The sequence below is a fragment of the Triticum dicoccoides genome, chromosome 7A (assembly GCF_002162155.2).
Source record: "Triticum dicoccoides isolate Atlit2015 ecotype Zavitan chromosome 7A, WEW_v2.0, whole genome shotgun sequence".
Classification (NCBI taxonomy): Eukaryota; Viridiplantae; Streptophyta; class Magnoliopsida; order Poales; family Poaceae; genus Triticum; species Triticum dicoccoides.
Window position 1 is genome coordinate 648014744 of NC_041392.1, and position 14556 is coordinate 648029299.

Consider the following 14556-nt stretch of genomic DNA (forward strand, 5'->3'; position numbering starts at 1 on the left):
CCGCGTGTGTAGCCATGATGGTCTCTTCTCGGCGGGGTCTGGGAAGTGAACACGGTATTGGAGTAATATTTGACGTAGGTTATTCTAGGATCACTTATTGATCATAGTTCATCGATCGTGCTTTTGCCTTCTCTTCTCGCTCTCATTTGCGTGTGTAGCCATGATGGACTGTGAAGATACGAAGACTGAAGACTGTATCCGTGTCCGAATGGGATTTTTCTTGGTGTGGATGGCAAGCTTGTCGATCGAACATGTAGATTCCTTTCTTTGTAAGCGACCTTGTGTAACCCTAGACCCCCTGTGTCTATATAAACCTGAGGACTTAGTCCAAAGAGGGGAGAGACTCATTACCATAGTTATACAGGCTAGACTTCTAGAGTTTAGCCATTACAATCTCGTGGTAGATCAATTTTTGTAATACGCATATCCATCAAGATCATCAAGCAGGAAGTAGGGTATTACCTCCATAGAGAGGGTCCGAACCTGGATAAACATTGTGTCCACTGTCTCCTATTACCATCAACCTTAGGCGCACAATTCGAGACCCCCTACCCGAGATCCGCGGTTTTGACACCAACAGGTACCCAGACATTCTGAGTAAATGTTCACTGACATAACTATTCTCCTCCATTTTGTAGCTGTAAAACTTATTGGAGACTTCATATCTCTAAATCTGGGCATTTGCTTGAAATATTAACTTCAACTCCTGAAACATCTCATATGCTCCATGACGTTCTAAACGTCATTGAAGTCCCAGTTCTAAGCCCTAAAGCGTGGCACACTAAACTATCGAGTAGTCATCAGCTTTGCCCTGCCAGGTGTTTACAACATCTGGCGTTGCTCCTGCAGCGGGTTTGTCAGCTAGCGGTGCTTAGAGGACACAATTCTTCTGTGCAGTAACGAGGATAATCCTCAAGTTACGGACCCATTCCGTATAGTTGCTATCATAATCTTTCAATTTAGCTTTCTGCAGGAACATATTAAAATTCAACGGAACAACAGAACGGGCCATCTATCTACAACAACATAGACATGAAAAATATTATCAGGTAATAAGTTCATGATAAATTAAAATTCAATTAATCAAATTACTTAAAAACTCCCACTTAGATAGACATCTCCCTAATCATCTAAATGATCACGTGATCCATATCAACTACACGATGTCCGATCATCACATGAGATGAAATAGTTTTCAATGGTGAACATCATTATATTGATCATATCTACTATATGATTCACGCTCAACCTTTCGGTCTCAGTGTTCCGAGGCCATATCTGCATATGTTAGGCTCGTCAAGTTTAACTCAAGTATTCTGCGTGTGCGAAACTGGCTTGCATCCGTTGTATGTGAACGTAGAGCTTATCATACCCAATCATCACGTGGTGTCTTGGCATAACGAACCGTAGCAACGATACATACTCAGGGAGAACACTTGTACCTTGAAACTTAGTGAGATATCATCGTATGTTGCTTCCTCTACATCTCTTGAAATGTTGTCACTTGTGCTTCAAGCCTCGCGGCTAACTCCTCTCAATGCCTATAAATTGAACAAACACAACAACGTTGTATCTTTGATGAGATGAAAACAGACAAGATAACAAGGTACAAGAGTACCACTAAGAGGCTTACAATCTATCAAATTAATAATCTAAAATAAAGCGGTACATTATTAAATGTCAAGGCAAGCATACAGATGGGTAAATGAAAGAGTAAACCCAAGAATAGCTTATAATGGTTAAAAAAACATGCAAAACCAAGAACTAGATTTCATTTATCTTTTTAAAAAGCACCAAGCAACACAAATAATATATCAAGTCAACAACCCAGGCAAGAAGAAACTATGCTAGGATAACAATTTTTCTAGAGCAAACTCTACCAGCCGATATCATTCTGCTAAAAGCAAGAACATAAAACAATGAACAAATCATACTAGATTTCAGGATTAGAAACCATGCATTACAATGTTATTCTCATGCCTTTGTGGTGCAGCGGCAAAAAACCATGCAGCAAACCGTGTATTTCTCATTACAAGCATATATTTTTTTATGTTACTTTGGATGATTGGATTTGGATGAAACAATACATAAACAACAAAGCATTCCTTAGTGCAACTTTCATTACAAGAACTGAAGGCGAATGTCATGTTCACATAGATTTGTATTCTCATTTTCTCACTATCATGGGTGCACTGCGCACATGCACAAAAGCAGGCAAAAAGAAAAAACCAGAACACAAAGAGAAACAAGACATGTACCTGTCACTTGCATCTCTCGCATCTCTATCCTTCTATTCAATTCTTTCTTCTCAGATCTATGTTGATGAAGTAGAGGTCCCAGATCACCCGGATCTTGATGCATAACCCATGCTAGAAAGGAAGGTGATGTGGTGCAGAGTGACATACACATGATACGAGCAAGATAGAATTAAAGCCAATGAGTCCACATTGATATACACATTATTTAAGAAGCAAGTCAACACAATATATTACCATTTCTTTGGACATGGCAAGAGCGGCTTTGTCTTCATCTCTCAAAGCTTCTTCTGCAAAATGGGCCTCCTCTTCAACATTTGGTTCATACTCTGAGACACTGCGATCACCGACACCTCCTACATTTTTGTCGGTTGCGCATTAGAGGCAGTAGGGTATACAAGTCTACAAGCTATGCTTTGTATGTCTCTAAGAGGTTGCTGCTCCGCATCCTTGCATCCCTTACCTTCAAATATGCCTCACTCTTGCTTTTCCTTTCCGTAAGATATGCCCTTGTTTCCCTCTCACTCTCCGGAAGTGTTGGCATTATTTTAGCAACTGAAGCGGTTAAATATGAATAGTGAGTGAACTGAATGAATTACCAAAAGAACACTAGCCTATGGTAACACTAGATAAACAAATTCTGCTTAAACTTGTTTGGAAATGGACCTCAAAAGAAGCAACAATTTTACACGTGCAAATGTACTTTCCTGGAGCTTAAATGAATATAATAAAGTAGATAGGTCAGGATGCAAACACAGGATGCACTAATATTGTATATAACTAACTGTTTAAGTGAAAGCCATTTTACATGTCCAGAATGTTCAAAACAAAAAAACAACAAAAAATACTATTACTGTTGCTGTTGGCATAGTTCCAAAAACCAGAAAGTTCACTATACTCTTTGAAAATTAAGGCTCAATGGATGGTGTTGTACGTTTGTAAAGTAGGAGCAGCTTGAGTTTACCATGTATCTGCTTTTATCAAGTTCTGGGCGTATGAAAATGCTTGTCAGCTTCATACCCTTAACATCATGGGTAGCAATCAGTTAGGAGCGGCAAGGCAAATATTAAGTGTACTTCTCTTTTACTCCGTATTTAGTAGTGGAGATAAAAGTACACTAGCACAGGGCTATACATCTCCGTAAGGTGTCAAAATCAAGTGCAGTCTCAGTGTTTATTCAGTTTTGACAGCACTAGTTAGGGACTATTTATGGGGCAGCAGAACCACAAGCAGGCAATGGAATAACTTTCAAGTTTTAGCTAACCACAAGCAGACAGTAGAAATCATTTTAAGGTTTCAGGTTTTAACCACAAGCACTATGGCCGTGTGGTGCCTGAGTTCAGTTAAAGGGGCCAGCTGCTACCGTGTGTGGGTATGACTTGTAAAACTGGAAACTCTGAATTCCTCTCCAATACAACTCTGTATCTCACCTTCTCTCTTTCGTCAACCTCGCCTCGGTGCTTTTCTCCCGCAAATCCCTTCGTTGTATCCTGGTGATCCTAATTAACGAGAAGGGCGAGATGATTAGTGGCATGCATGAACCCTAATCACTGAACATTAAGGGCTTGAGGGATGAGGAAGGCGGGATGAGAAAATTACTAAGAGCCATCGTCGGTCGCTGTAATCGGTGGGAAAGGCTCGCGCGCGGGTTGATGCGGTGGATCCGAGCTCCGCTGGTGGGGCGGCCTCCTTCAATCCGCCGTCGCCCGTCGCTGCAAATCAGGGGGAGAATAGAGAGGAGTGCTCGCGGGGATGGTTGATGCTGTGGATCCGAGCTCGAACCGGCGGGACACCCAGCCGGCGATCCCCAATCTCCCGGCCCTGATCACTGCAATCGTGGGATAGGAGAACAGATTGAATCTGGCGAAAAAATGTCAGGGTGGGCGGTGGCTTTTAGTGGTGCCCCTTTGCGGGCGAAATAGAAGAGTAATTTTGGATGGGTCTTCGACGGGTGGGGACACAGGGTGGATGCGGAAAAGGATTTAGAGAAGTGGAGGGAGAGTACGTGGGTGGAGGGAAAATAGTATTTTTTTTAACGAGATGATTAATTCAGAATTTACAGCATATTTGTGCAATTTTGTGAACTATGTTGAATCCTTGCCACAACAAGTGAACACAGTCATGTATCGAGCAGTGTGAAAACAAGCTCATGTATTGTGGGGAGCCAGTAACCTAGGAGCTGGAGTTAGTTGCCGAACAGGTTGTCTGCTCCTGATTTGTAGTGGGGAGCTAGCAACCTAGGAGTTGGGAGTGGAGCTAACGATTTGCTGGAGTGGAGTGGATACGAACAGGCCCTTAATTTCCACATAATATTATGTAATTCATTTAATTTGAAATAAGTATCAAATGATTATTAAAAAGGCAAATCTTTCAAATACATTATGGTGTGTTTTTTCATGCAGTTTTTTTGGAGTTGTAAATAAATATGTCAAAAGTGGTAGACGGTGCGATGCGGGCTTCGTACGATATGGTGGTCAGATGGATTCGATTAAGATTGGTACACGGGAGTGGAGACACTTACTCCCTCCGTCACAATTTAGAAGGCACGGTTAAATTTATGTGTGTTTCCACAATAGACAAGGTTTAGGGCGCATTGCATTTATTTCTAGTAGCTAATTAGTACTCCGATATACTATTTCTATATGCATGGGTAGTGTGAATGCTAGTTTTTAGCACATCTCACAACCAATAGATAACTACCTAGATCCTAGAGAATTTCCAAGCATGCCTTCTAAACCGTGACAGAAGTAGTACTTGGAATTGGCAACGGTCGGAACTGATCCGTGTCGTGCTTCATCTAATCATAATCCTGCCTAGAACCGAGAAGACGATCATATCGAGTCACATATGCCCCGAGAAGAAAGAACTAATCTACATAGTCACACACGCCTAGGCGTATAGTCCAAGAAGATAATTAAGAACCTCTATAATAATTTATATGCGTCTGAACTCTTTCCTAATGGCAGCGATGTTGGTGCAGATCATGGTGGTACCCGGTTTGAACTCTGTAGCAATAATTTTTGTATCGACTTGGTTTTATTAATTTTTTAGATACAAACGAAACAACATCACCTCATGGGCACCCACATTCATGTTTTTCGCCCAACAACTACTTGTTTATTGATAAGAATAAAAAATAAGATTTTCCATCCACTCTACTACTTCCATTTTAACTTTTGAGATACAACGAAACAACATTAGCGCCCGAGCACCCAATTGAAGTTTTTCGCATAGCCACTACCTATTTATTCTATATATAAGAAAAAAATTGTGTTAATTAAAAAATATTTTCCCATTAGCAGTTCTTTCTCTTATTTACATTTTTACTTTTGAGATAAAAAATCAGGCCATGAACGCCCGATTAAAGTTATTTTCTGAGCCGCTGCCTATTTATATTTGAAAGAACAATATAACCATCGAAGAAAGAACAACACAATGTTTTCCATTTATAAGAACAAATAATTATAAGTATTTCCATGGCCACTACCTACTTATATTTGATAGTACAAAATAATTACAATGCTCAATAGCCTTTGGAAAGATTATGGCCCACTGTCAAAACCTACCTATCATCAGCCCATGAACGCTATGGTGGGACCCGTCAGAAAAACTAGCTATGGTGGGTCCCATTGCTAGACGTTAAATGACAAAAAATTGATCATCACACATTCGTAGTATTCAATGACTATCAAGTTTGTCATGCAAAATACCAGACCGTCACAGAGATTGGCAGCCGGGTGTGCTCACAGGCTGAGACATTCCAGTGACGTTTATCGTCACCAATCTGTAGTAATCGATGACGCCACCTACCACAACATCACACATTAAGCATTTTGATGACGTTGTCCACCATCGTCATGAGGATTTTTGTCACGGTATGTCAATTTTGTTGTAGTGTCTCGGCACAACGAACTGTAGCAACGATGCATACTCAGGGAGAACACTTGTACCTTAAAACTTAGTGAGAGATCATCTTATAATGCTACCACCGAACTAAGCAAAATAAGATGCATAAATGATAAACATCACATGCAATCAATATAAGTGATATGAGATGGCCATCATTATCTTGTGCCTTTGATCTCCATCTCCAAAGCACCGTCATGATCACATCGTCACCGGCTTGACACATCTTCATCGAAGCATCGTTGTCGGCTCGCCAACTATTCCTTCTACGACTATCGCTACCGCTTAGTGATAAAGTAAATCTGCATTTCATACAATAAAGCGACAACCATATGGCTCCCGCCAGTTGCCGATAACTGTGTTACAAAACATGATCATCTCATACAATAAAATTTAGCATCATGTCTTGACCATATCACATCACAACATGCCCTGCAAAAACAAGTTAGATGTCCTCTACTTTGTTGTTGCAAGTTTTACGTGGCTGCTATAGGCTGAGCAAGAACCGTTCTTACCTACGCATCAAAAGCCACAACACAATATAGTGATTGCTTTTTGATCTTCAGAAAGAACCCTGTTCATTGAATCCGATTCAACTAAAGTTGGAGAAACTGACACCCACCAACCATCTGTGTGCGAAGCACGTCGGTAGAACCAGTCTCGCGTAAGCGTGCGCATAATGTCGGTCTGGATAGCTTCATCCAACAATACCGCTGAATCAAGAATCAACTAGTGACGGCAAGCAATATGTATATACCCATGCCCACAACTCCTTTGTGTTCTACTCGTGCATATAACATCTATGCATAAACCTAGCTCTGATGCCACTGTTGGGGACGCAATAATTTCAAAAAAAATCCTACGCACACGCAAGATCTATCATGGTGATGCATAGCAACGAGAGGGGAAGTGTGTTGTCTACGTACCCTCGTAGACCGTAAGCAGAAGCATTATGACAACGCGGTTGATCTAGTCGTACGTCTTCCCGATCCGACCGATCCCCGTACCGAAAGTACGGCACCTCCGTGATCTACACGCGTTCGGCTCGGTGACGTCCCACGAACTGTCGATCCAGCTGAGTGTCGAGGGAGAGCTTCGTCAGCACGACGACGTGATGACGGTGATGATGAAGCTACAGTCGCAGGGCTTCTCCTAAACACTACGATGATATGACTGAGGTGGATTATGGTGGAGGGGGGCACCGCACATGGCTAAGGGATCAATGATCAACTTGTGTGTCCTAGGTTTCCCCCTGCCCCCGTATATATAGGAGCAAGGGGGAGGACGGCCGGCCCTTGGAGGTGCGGCAAGGAGGGGAGGAGTCCTCTGATACGTCTCCAACGTATCTATAATTTTTGATTGCTCCATGTTATATTATCTACTGTTTTGGACTATATTGGGCTTTATTTTCCACTTTTATATTATTTTTGGGACTAACCTATTAACCGGAGGCCTAGCCCAGAATTGAAGTTTTTTTGCCTATTTCAGTGTTTCAGATAAACGGAATATCAAACGGAGTCCAAACGGAATAAAATCTTCGGGAACGTGATTTTCTCACCGAACGTGATCCAGGAGACTTGGACCCTGCTCCAAGGAACAAAAGAGGAGGTCACGAGGGTGGGGGCGCCCCCCCTAGGGCGCGCCCCCTGCCTCGTGGGCCCCTCATTGCTCCTCCAGCGTACTTCTTCCTCCTATATATACACACGTACCCCCAAACGATCAGAACAGGAGCCAAAAACCTAATTCCACCGCCGCAACTTTATGTATCCACGAGATCCCATCTTGGGGCCTGTTCTGGAGCTCTGCTGGAAGAGGGCCGTCATCACGGAGGGCTTCTACATCATCATAGCCTCTCCGATGAAGTGTGAGTAGTTTACCTCAGATCTTCGGATCCATAGTTAGTAGCTAGATGGCTTCTTCTCTCTCTTTGAATCTCAATACAAAGTTCTCCCCCTCTCTTGTGGAGATCGATCTATTCGATGTAATCTTCTTTTTGCGGTGTGTTTGTTGAGATCGATGAATTGTGGGTTTATGATCAAGTCTATCTATGAATAATATTTGAATCTTCTCTGAATTATTTTATGTATGATTGGTTATCTTTGCAAGTCTCTTTAACTTATCCGTTTGGTTTGGCCAACTAGATTGGTAGTTCTTGCCATGGGAGAAGTGCTTAGCTTTGGGTTCGATCTTGCAGTGTCCTTACCCAGTGACAGAAGGGGCAGCAAGGCACGTATTGTATCGTTGCCATCGAGGATAACAAGATGGGGTTTATTTCATATTGCATGAATTTATCTCTCTACATCATGTCATCTTGCTTAAGGCGTTACTCTGTCTTTAACTTAATACTCTAGATGCATGCTAGATAGCAGTCGATGAGTGGAGTAATAGTAGTAGATGCAGAATCGTTTCGATCTACTTGTCACGGACGTGATGCCTATATACATGATCATGCCTAGATATTCTCATAACTATGCTCAATTCTGTCAATTGCTCAATAGTAATTTGTTTACCCACCGTAGAATACTTATTCTCTTGAGAGAAGCCACTAGTGAAACCTATGGCCCCCGGGTCTATTCTCATCATATCAATCTCCATCACTTTAATCTTACTTTGCTTTTACTTTTTACTTTCTATCTTTATACCAAAAATATTATATCTATCAGATCTCACTCTCGTAAGTGACCGTGAAGGGATTGACAACCCCTAATCACGTTGGTTGTGAGTAGCTATCGTTTTGTGCAGGTACGAGGGACTTGATCGTGGCCTCCTACTGGATTGATACCTTGGTTCTCAAAAACTGAGGGAAATACTTATGCTACTCTGCTGCATCATCCCTTCCTCTTCGGGGAAAACCAACGCAAGCTCAAGACGTAGCAAGAAGGATTTCTGGCGCCGTTGCCGGGGAGTCTACGCAAAAAGTCAACATACCAAGTACCCATCACAATCCCTATCTCTCGCATTACATTATTTTCCATTTGCCTCTCGTTTTCCTCTCCCCGCAATTCACCCTTGCCGTTTTATTTGCCCTCTCTCTCTCCCTATCCTCCCTCTCTATTTGCCTTTTTTGCCCGTTTGCTTTTGTTTGGTTGTGTGTTAGATTGCTTGTTTGTCGCGATGGCTCAAGATACTACCAAATTGTGTGACTTCACCAATACCAATAATAATGATTTCCTTAGCACTCCGATTGCTCCTCTTACCGATGTTGAATCTTGTGAAATTAATATTGCTTTGTTGAATCTTGTTATGAAAGATGAATTCGCCGACCTTCCTAGTGAAGATGCCGCTACTCATCTGAATAGCTTCTTTGATTTATGTGATATGCAAAAGAAAAAAGATGTCAATAATGATGTCGTTAAATTGAAGCTATTTCCTTTTTCGCTTTGAGATCATGCTAAAGCTTAGTTTTCGTCTTTGCCTAAGAATAGTATTGATTCATGGAACAAGTGCAAAGATGCTTTTATCTCTAAGTATTTTCCTCCCACTAAGATCATCTCTCTTAGAAACGATATTATGAACTTTAAACAACTTGATCATGAACATGTTGCACAAGCTTGGGAGAGAATGAAATTAATGATACATAATTGCCCTACTCATGGTTTGAATTTGTGGATGATCATACAAATTTTTTATGCCGGATTGAATTTTGCTTCTAGAAATCTTTTAGATTCGGCCGCGGGAGGCACTTTTATGGAAATCACTTTAGGAGATGCTACTAAAATCCTAGATAATATTATGGTTAATTATTCTCAATGGCATACTGAAAGATCTTCTAATAAAAAGGTGCATGCGATAGAAGAAATTATTGTGTTGAGTGGAAAGATGGATGAACTTATGAAATTATTTGCTACTAAGATTGTTTCTTCTGATCCTAATGATATACCCTTGTCTACTTTGATTGAGAATAACAATGAATCTATGGATGTGAATTTTGTTGGTAGGAATAATTTTGGTAACAACGCTTATAGAGGGAATTTTAATCCTAGGCCATATCCTAGTAATCCTTCTAATAATTATGGTAATTCCTACAACAACTCTTATGGAAATTATAAATAAGATGCCCTCTGAATTTGAGACTAGTGTTAAAGAGTTTATGAATTCACAAAAGAATTTTAATGCTATGATTGAAGAAAAATTGCTTAAGATTGATGATTTGGCTAGGAATGTTGATAGAATTTCTCTTGAGGTTGATTCTTTAAAGCTTAGATCTATTTCCCCTAAGCATGATATCAATGAGTCTCTCAAAGCCATGAGAATTTCCATTGATGAGTGCAAGGAAAGAACCACTAGGATGCGTGCTTCCAAAGATGCCTTTATTAAAGCGTGTTCTTCCAATACCTATGAAAATCAAGATGAAGATCTAAAAGTTATTGATGTGTCTCCTATTAAATCTTTATTTTGCAATATGAATCTTGATGAAACTGAATATGATCTTCCTTTACCTAGAAGGCGTTCTAAAAATTCAGAGTATTTAGATCTTAATGATGAAACTGATGAAAGTGGGATTGAAAGAAATAAAAATCTAGATGTTGCTAAACCCACTATGTTGGATTTCAAGGAATTTAATTATGAAAGTTGCTCTTTAATTGATTGTGTTTCCTTGTTGCAATCCGTGCTAAATTCTCCACATGCTTATAGTCAAAATAAAGCCTTCACCGAACATATTTTGATGCCTTGATGCAATCTTATGAAGAAAAACTTGAGTTGAAAGTTTCTATCCCTAGAAAACTCCATGATGAGTGGGAACCAACTATTAAAATTAAAATTAAAGATCATGAGTTTTATGCTTTGTGTGATTTGGGTGCTAGTGTCTCTACTATTCCCAAGACTTTGTGTGATTTACTAGATTTCTGTAATTTTGATGATTGCTCTCTAAACTTGCATCTTGCGGATTCCACTATTAAGAAACCTATGGGAAGGATTAATGATGTTCTTATTGTTGCAAATAGGAATTATGTGCCTGTAGATTTCATTGTTCTTGATATAGATTGCAATCCTTCTTGCCCTATTATTCTTGGTAGACCTTTCCTTAGAACGGTTGGTGCGATTATTGATATGAAGGAAGGAAATATTAGATTTAAATTTCCATTAAAAAAGGGCATGGAACACTTTCCAAGAAAGAAAATAAAATTACCATATGAAACTATCATGAGAGACACTTATGGATTGCCTACCAAAGATGGCAATACCTAGATCTATCCTCGCTTTTATGCCTAGCTAGGGGCGTTAAACGATAGCGCTTGTTGGGAGGCAACCCAATTTTATTTTTATTCCTTGACTTTTTCTCCTGTTTAGTAATAAATAAATTATTTAGCCTCTGTTTTGGTTGTTTTTTTGTGTTTAATTAGTGTTTGTGCCAAGTAGAACAGTTGGGAAGACTTGGGGAAAGTCTTGTTGAACTTGCTGTAAAAAACAGAAACTTTAGCGCTCACGAGAACTGCTGTCATTTTTATTTGAAGAGTTATATTTAGTTAATTCTTTTTGCACATGATTAATATATAAAGTCCTCACGTCCAGAAATTTATTTTAGAATTTTTGAGGTTCCATATCTTGCGCTAGCTACAGATTACTACAGACTGTTCTGTTTTTGACAGATTCGGTTTTTCGTGTGTTGTTTGCTTATTTTGATGAATCTATGGCTAGTAAAATAGTTTATAATCCATAGAGAAGTTGGAATACAGTAGGTTTAACACAAATATAAGTAAATAATGAGTTCATTATAGTACCTTGAAGTGGTCTTTTGTTTTCTTTCGCTAACGGAGCTCACGAGTTTTCTATTTTGAGTTTTGTGTTGTGAAGTTTTCAAGTTTTGGGTGAATTCTTTTGATGGATCATGGAACAAGGAGTGGAAAGAGCCTAAGCTTGGGTATGCCCATGGCACCCCCAAGATAATCCAATGACACCAAAAAGTCAAAGCTTGGGGATGCCCCGGAAGGCATCCCCTCTTTCGTCCACTTCCATCGGTAATTTACTTGGAGCTATATTTTTATTCACCAACATGATATGTGTTTTGCTTGGAGCATCTTGTATTATTTGTGTCTTTGTGTCTTAGTATGACACAATCATCCTTGCTTTACACACCTTTTGAGAGAGCCATACATGAATTAAAATTTGATAGAATACTCTATGTGCTTCACTTATATCTTTTGAGCTAGATAATTTTGCTCTATGTGGTTCACTTATATCTTTTTGAGCTAAGTAGTTTTGCTCTATGTGCTTCACTTATATCTTTTGAGCTACATAATTTTTCTCTATGTGCTTCACTTAGATCTTTTTGAGCTAAGTAGTTTTGCTCTATGTGCTTCACCTATATCTTCTGAGGTAGATAATTTTGCTCTATGTGCTTCACTTAGATCTTTTAGAGCACGGTGGTGGATTTGTTTTAAAGAAACTATTGATCTCTCATGCTTCACTTAAATTATTTTGAGAGTCTCTTAATAGCATGGTAATAATAATATGCTTGGTATTCAAGATTTGTGAAACTTTCTTTTGAGTGTGTTGAATACTAAGAAAAGATTGAAGCATGATAATTGTTTTGAGATATGGAGGTGATAATATTAAAGTCATGCTAGTTGAGTAGTCGTGAATTTAAAGAATACTTGTGTTAAAGTTTGTGATTCCCGTAGCATGCACGTATGGTGAACCGTTATGTAACGAAGTCGGAGCATGATTTATTTATTGATTGTCTTCCTTATGAGTGGCGGTCGGGGACGAGCGATGGTCTTTTCCTACCAATCTATCCCCCTAGGAGCATGCGCGTAATACTTTGCTTTGATAAATTCTAGATTTTTGCAATAAGTATATGAGTTCTTTATGACTAATGTTGAGTCCATGGATTATACGCACTCTCACCCTTCCACCTTTGCTAGCCTCTCTAATACCGCGCACCTTTCGCCGGTATCATACACCTACCATATACCTTCCTCAAAACAGCCACCATACCTACCTATTATGGCATTTCCATAGCCATTTCGAGATATATTGCCATGCAACTTTCCACCATGTAGTTCATCATGACAAACTCCATCATTGTCATATTGCATACCCCGGTACACCGCCGGAGGCATTCATATAGAGTCATATTTTGTTCTAAGTATTGAGTTGTAAGAAAAATAAAAGTGTGATGATCATCATTATTAGAGCATTGTCCCAGTGAGGAAAGAATGATGGAGACTATGATTCCCCCATAAGTCGGGATGAGACTCTGGACGAAAAATAAATAAATAAATAAAGAGGCCAAAGAAGCCCAAATAAAAAGAGGCCATAAAAAAAGAGAAAAGGCCCAAATAAAAAATGATGAGAGAAAAAGAGAGAAGGTACAATGTTACTATCCTTTTACCACACTTGTGCTTCAAAGTAGCACCATGATCTTCGTAGTAGAGAGTCTCTCATATTATCACTTTCATATACTAGTGGGAATTTTTCATTATAGAACTTGGCTTGTATATTCCAATGATGGGCTTCCTCAAATTGCCCTAGGTCTTCATGAGCAAGCAAGTTGGATGCACACCCACTTAGTTTCTTTTTGAGCTTTCATATACTTATAGCTCTAGTGCATCCGTTGCATGGTAATCCCTACTCACTCACATTGATATCTATTGATGGGCATCTCCATAGCCCGTTGATATGCCTAGTTGATGTGAGACTATCTTCCCCTCCTTTTTGTCTTCTCCACAACCACCATTCTATTCCACATATAGTGCTATATCCATGGCTCACGCTCATGTATTGCGTGAAGATTGAAAAAGTTTTGAAAAAGTTAGAGTATGAAACAATTGATTGGCTTGTCATCGGGGTTGTGCATGATTTAAATACTTTGTGTGGTCAAGATGGAGCATAGCCAGACTATATGATTTTGCAGGGATAACTTTCTTTGGTCATGTTATTTTGAGAAGACATAATTGCTTTGTTAGTATGCTTGTAGTATTATTATTTTTTATGTCAATATAAACTTTTGTCCTGAATCTTTCTAATCTGAATATTCATACCACAATTAAGAAGGTTTGCATTGAAATTATGCCAAGTAGCACTCCGCATCAAAAATTCTCTTTTTATCATTTACCTACTCGAGGACGAGCAGGAATTAAGCTTGGGGATGCCTGATACGTCTCCAACGTATCTATAATTTTTGATTGCTCCATGCTATATTATCTACTGTTTTGGACTATATTGGGCTTTATTTTCCACTTTTATATTATTTTTGGGACTAACCTATTAACCGGAGGCCCAGCCCAGAATTGCTGTTTTTTGCCTATTTCAGTGTTTCGGATAAACGGAATATCAAACGGAGTCCAAACGGAATAAAATCTTCGGGAACGTGATTTTCTCACCGAACGTGATCCAGAAGACTTGGACCCTGCTCCAACGAACAAAAGAGGCGGTCACGAGGGTGGGGGCG

The 14556-nt window shown here is 39.6% G+C and overlaps 1 long non-coding RNA gene across 1 annotated transcript; it reads right to left on the bottom strand.

The window, feature by feature from the left end:
* Positions 1–1328: 1328 nt before the first annotated feature.
* Positions 1329–4194, bottom strand: LOC119330667. Its single transcript, XR_005160204.1, has 6 exons — positions 3855–4194; positions 3686–3754; positions 2719–2810; positions 2493–2611; positions 2259–2369; positions 1329–1541 (listed from the first exon to the last, which is right to left on the bottom strand). It is a non-coding gene; the product is annotated as an uncharacterized LOC119330667 (long non-coding RNA).
* Positions 4195–14556: the final 10362 nt, after the last annotated feature.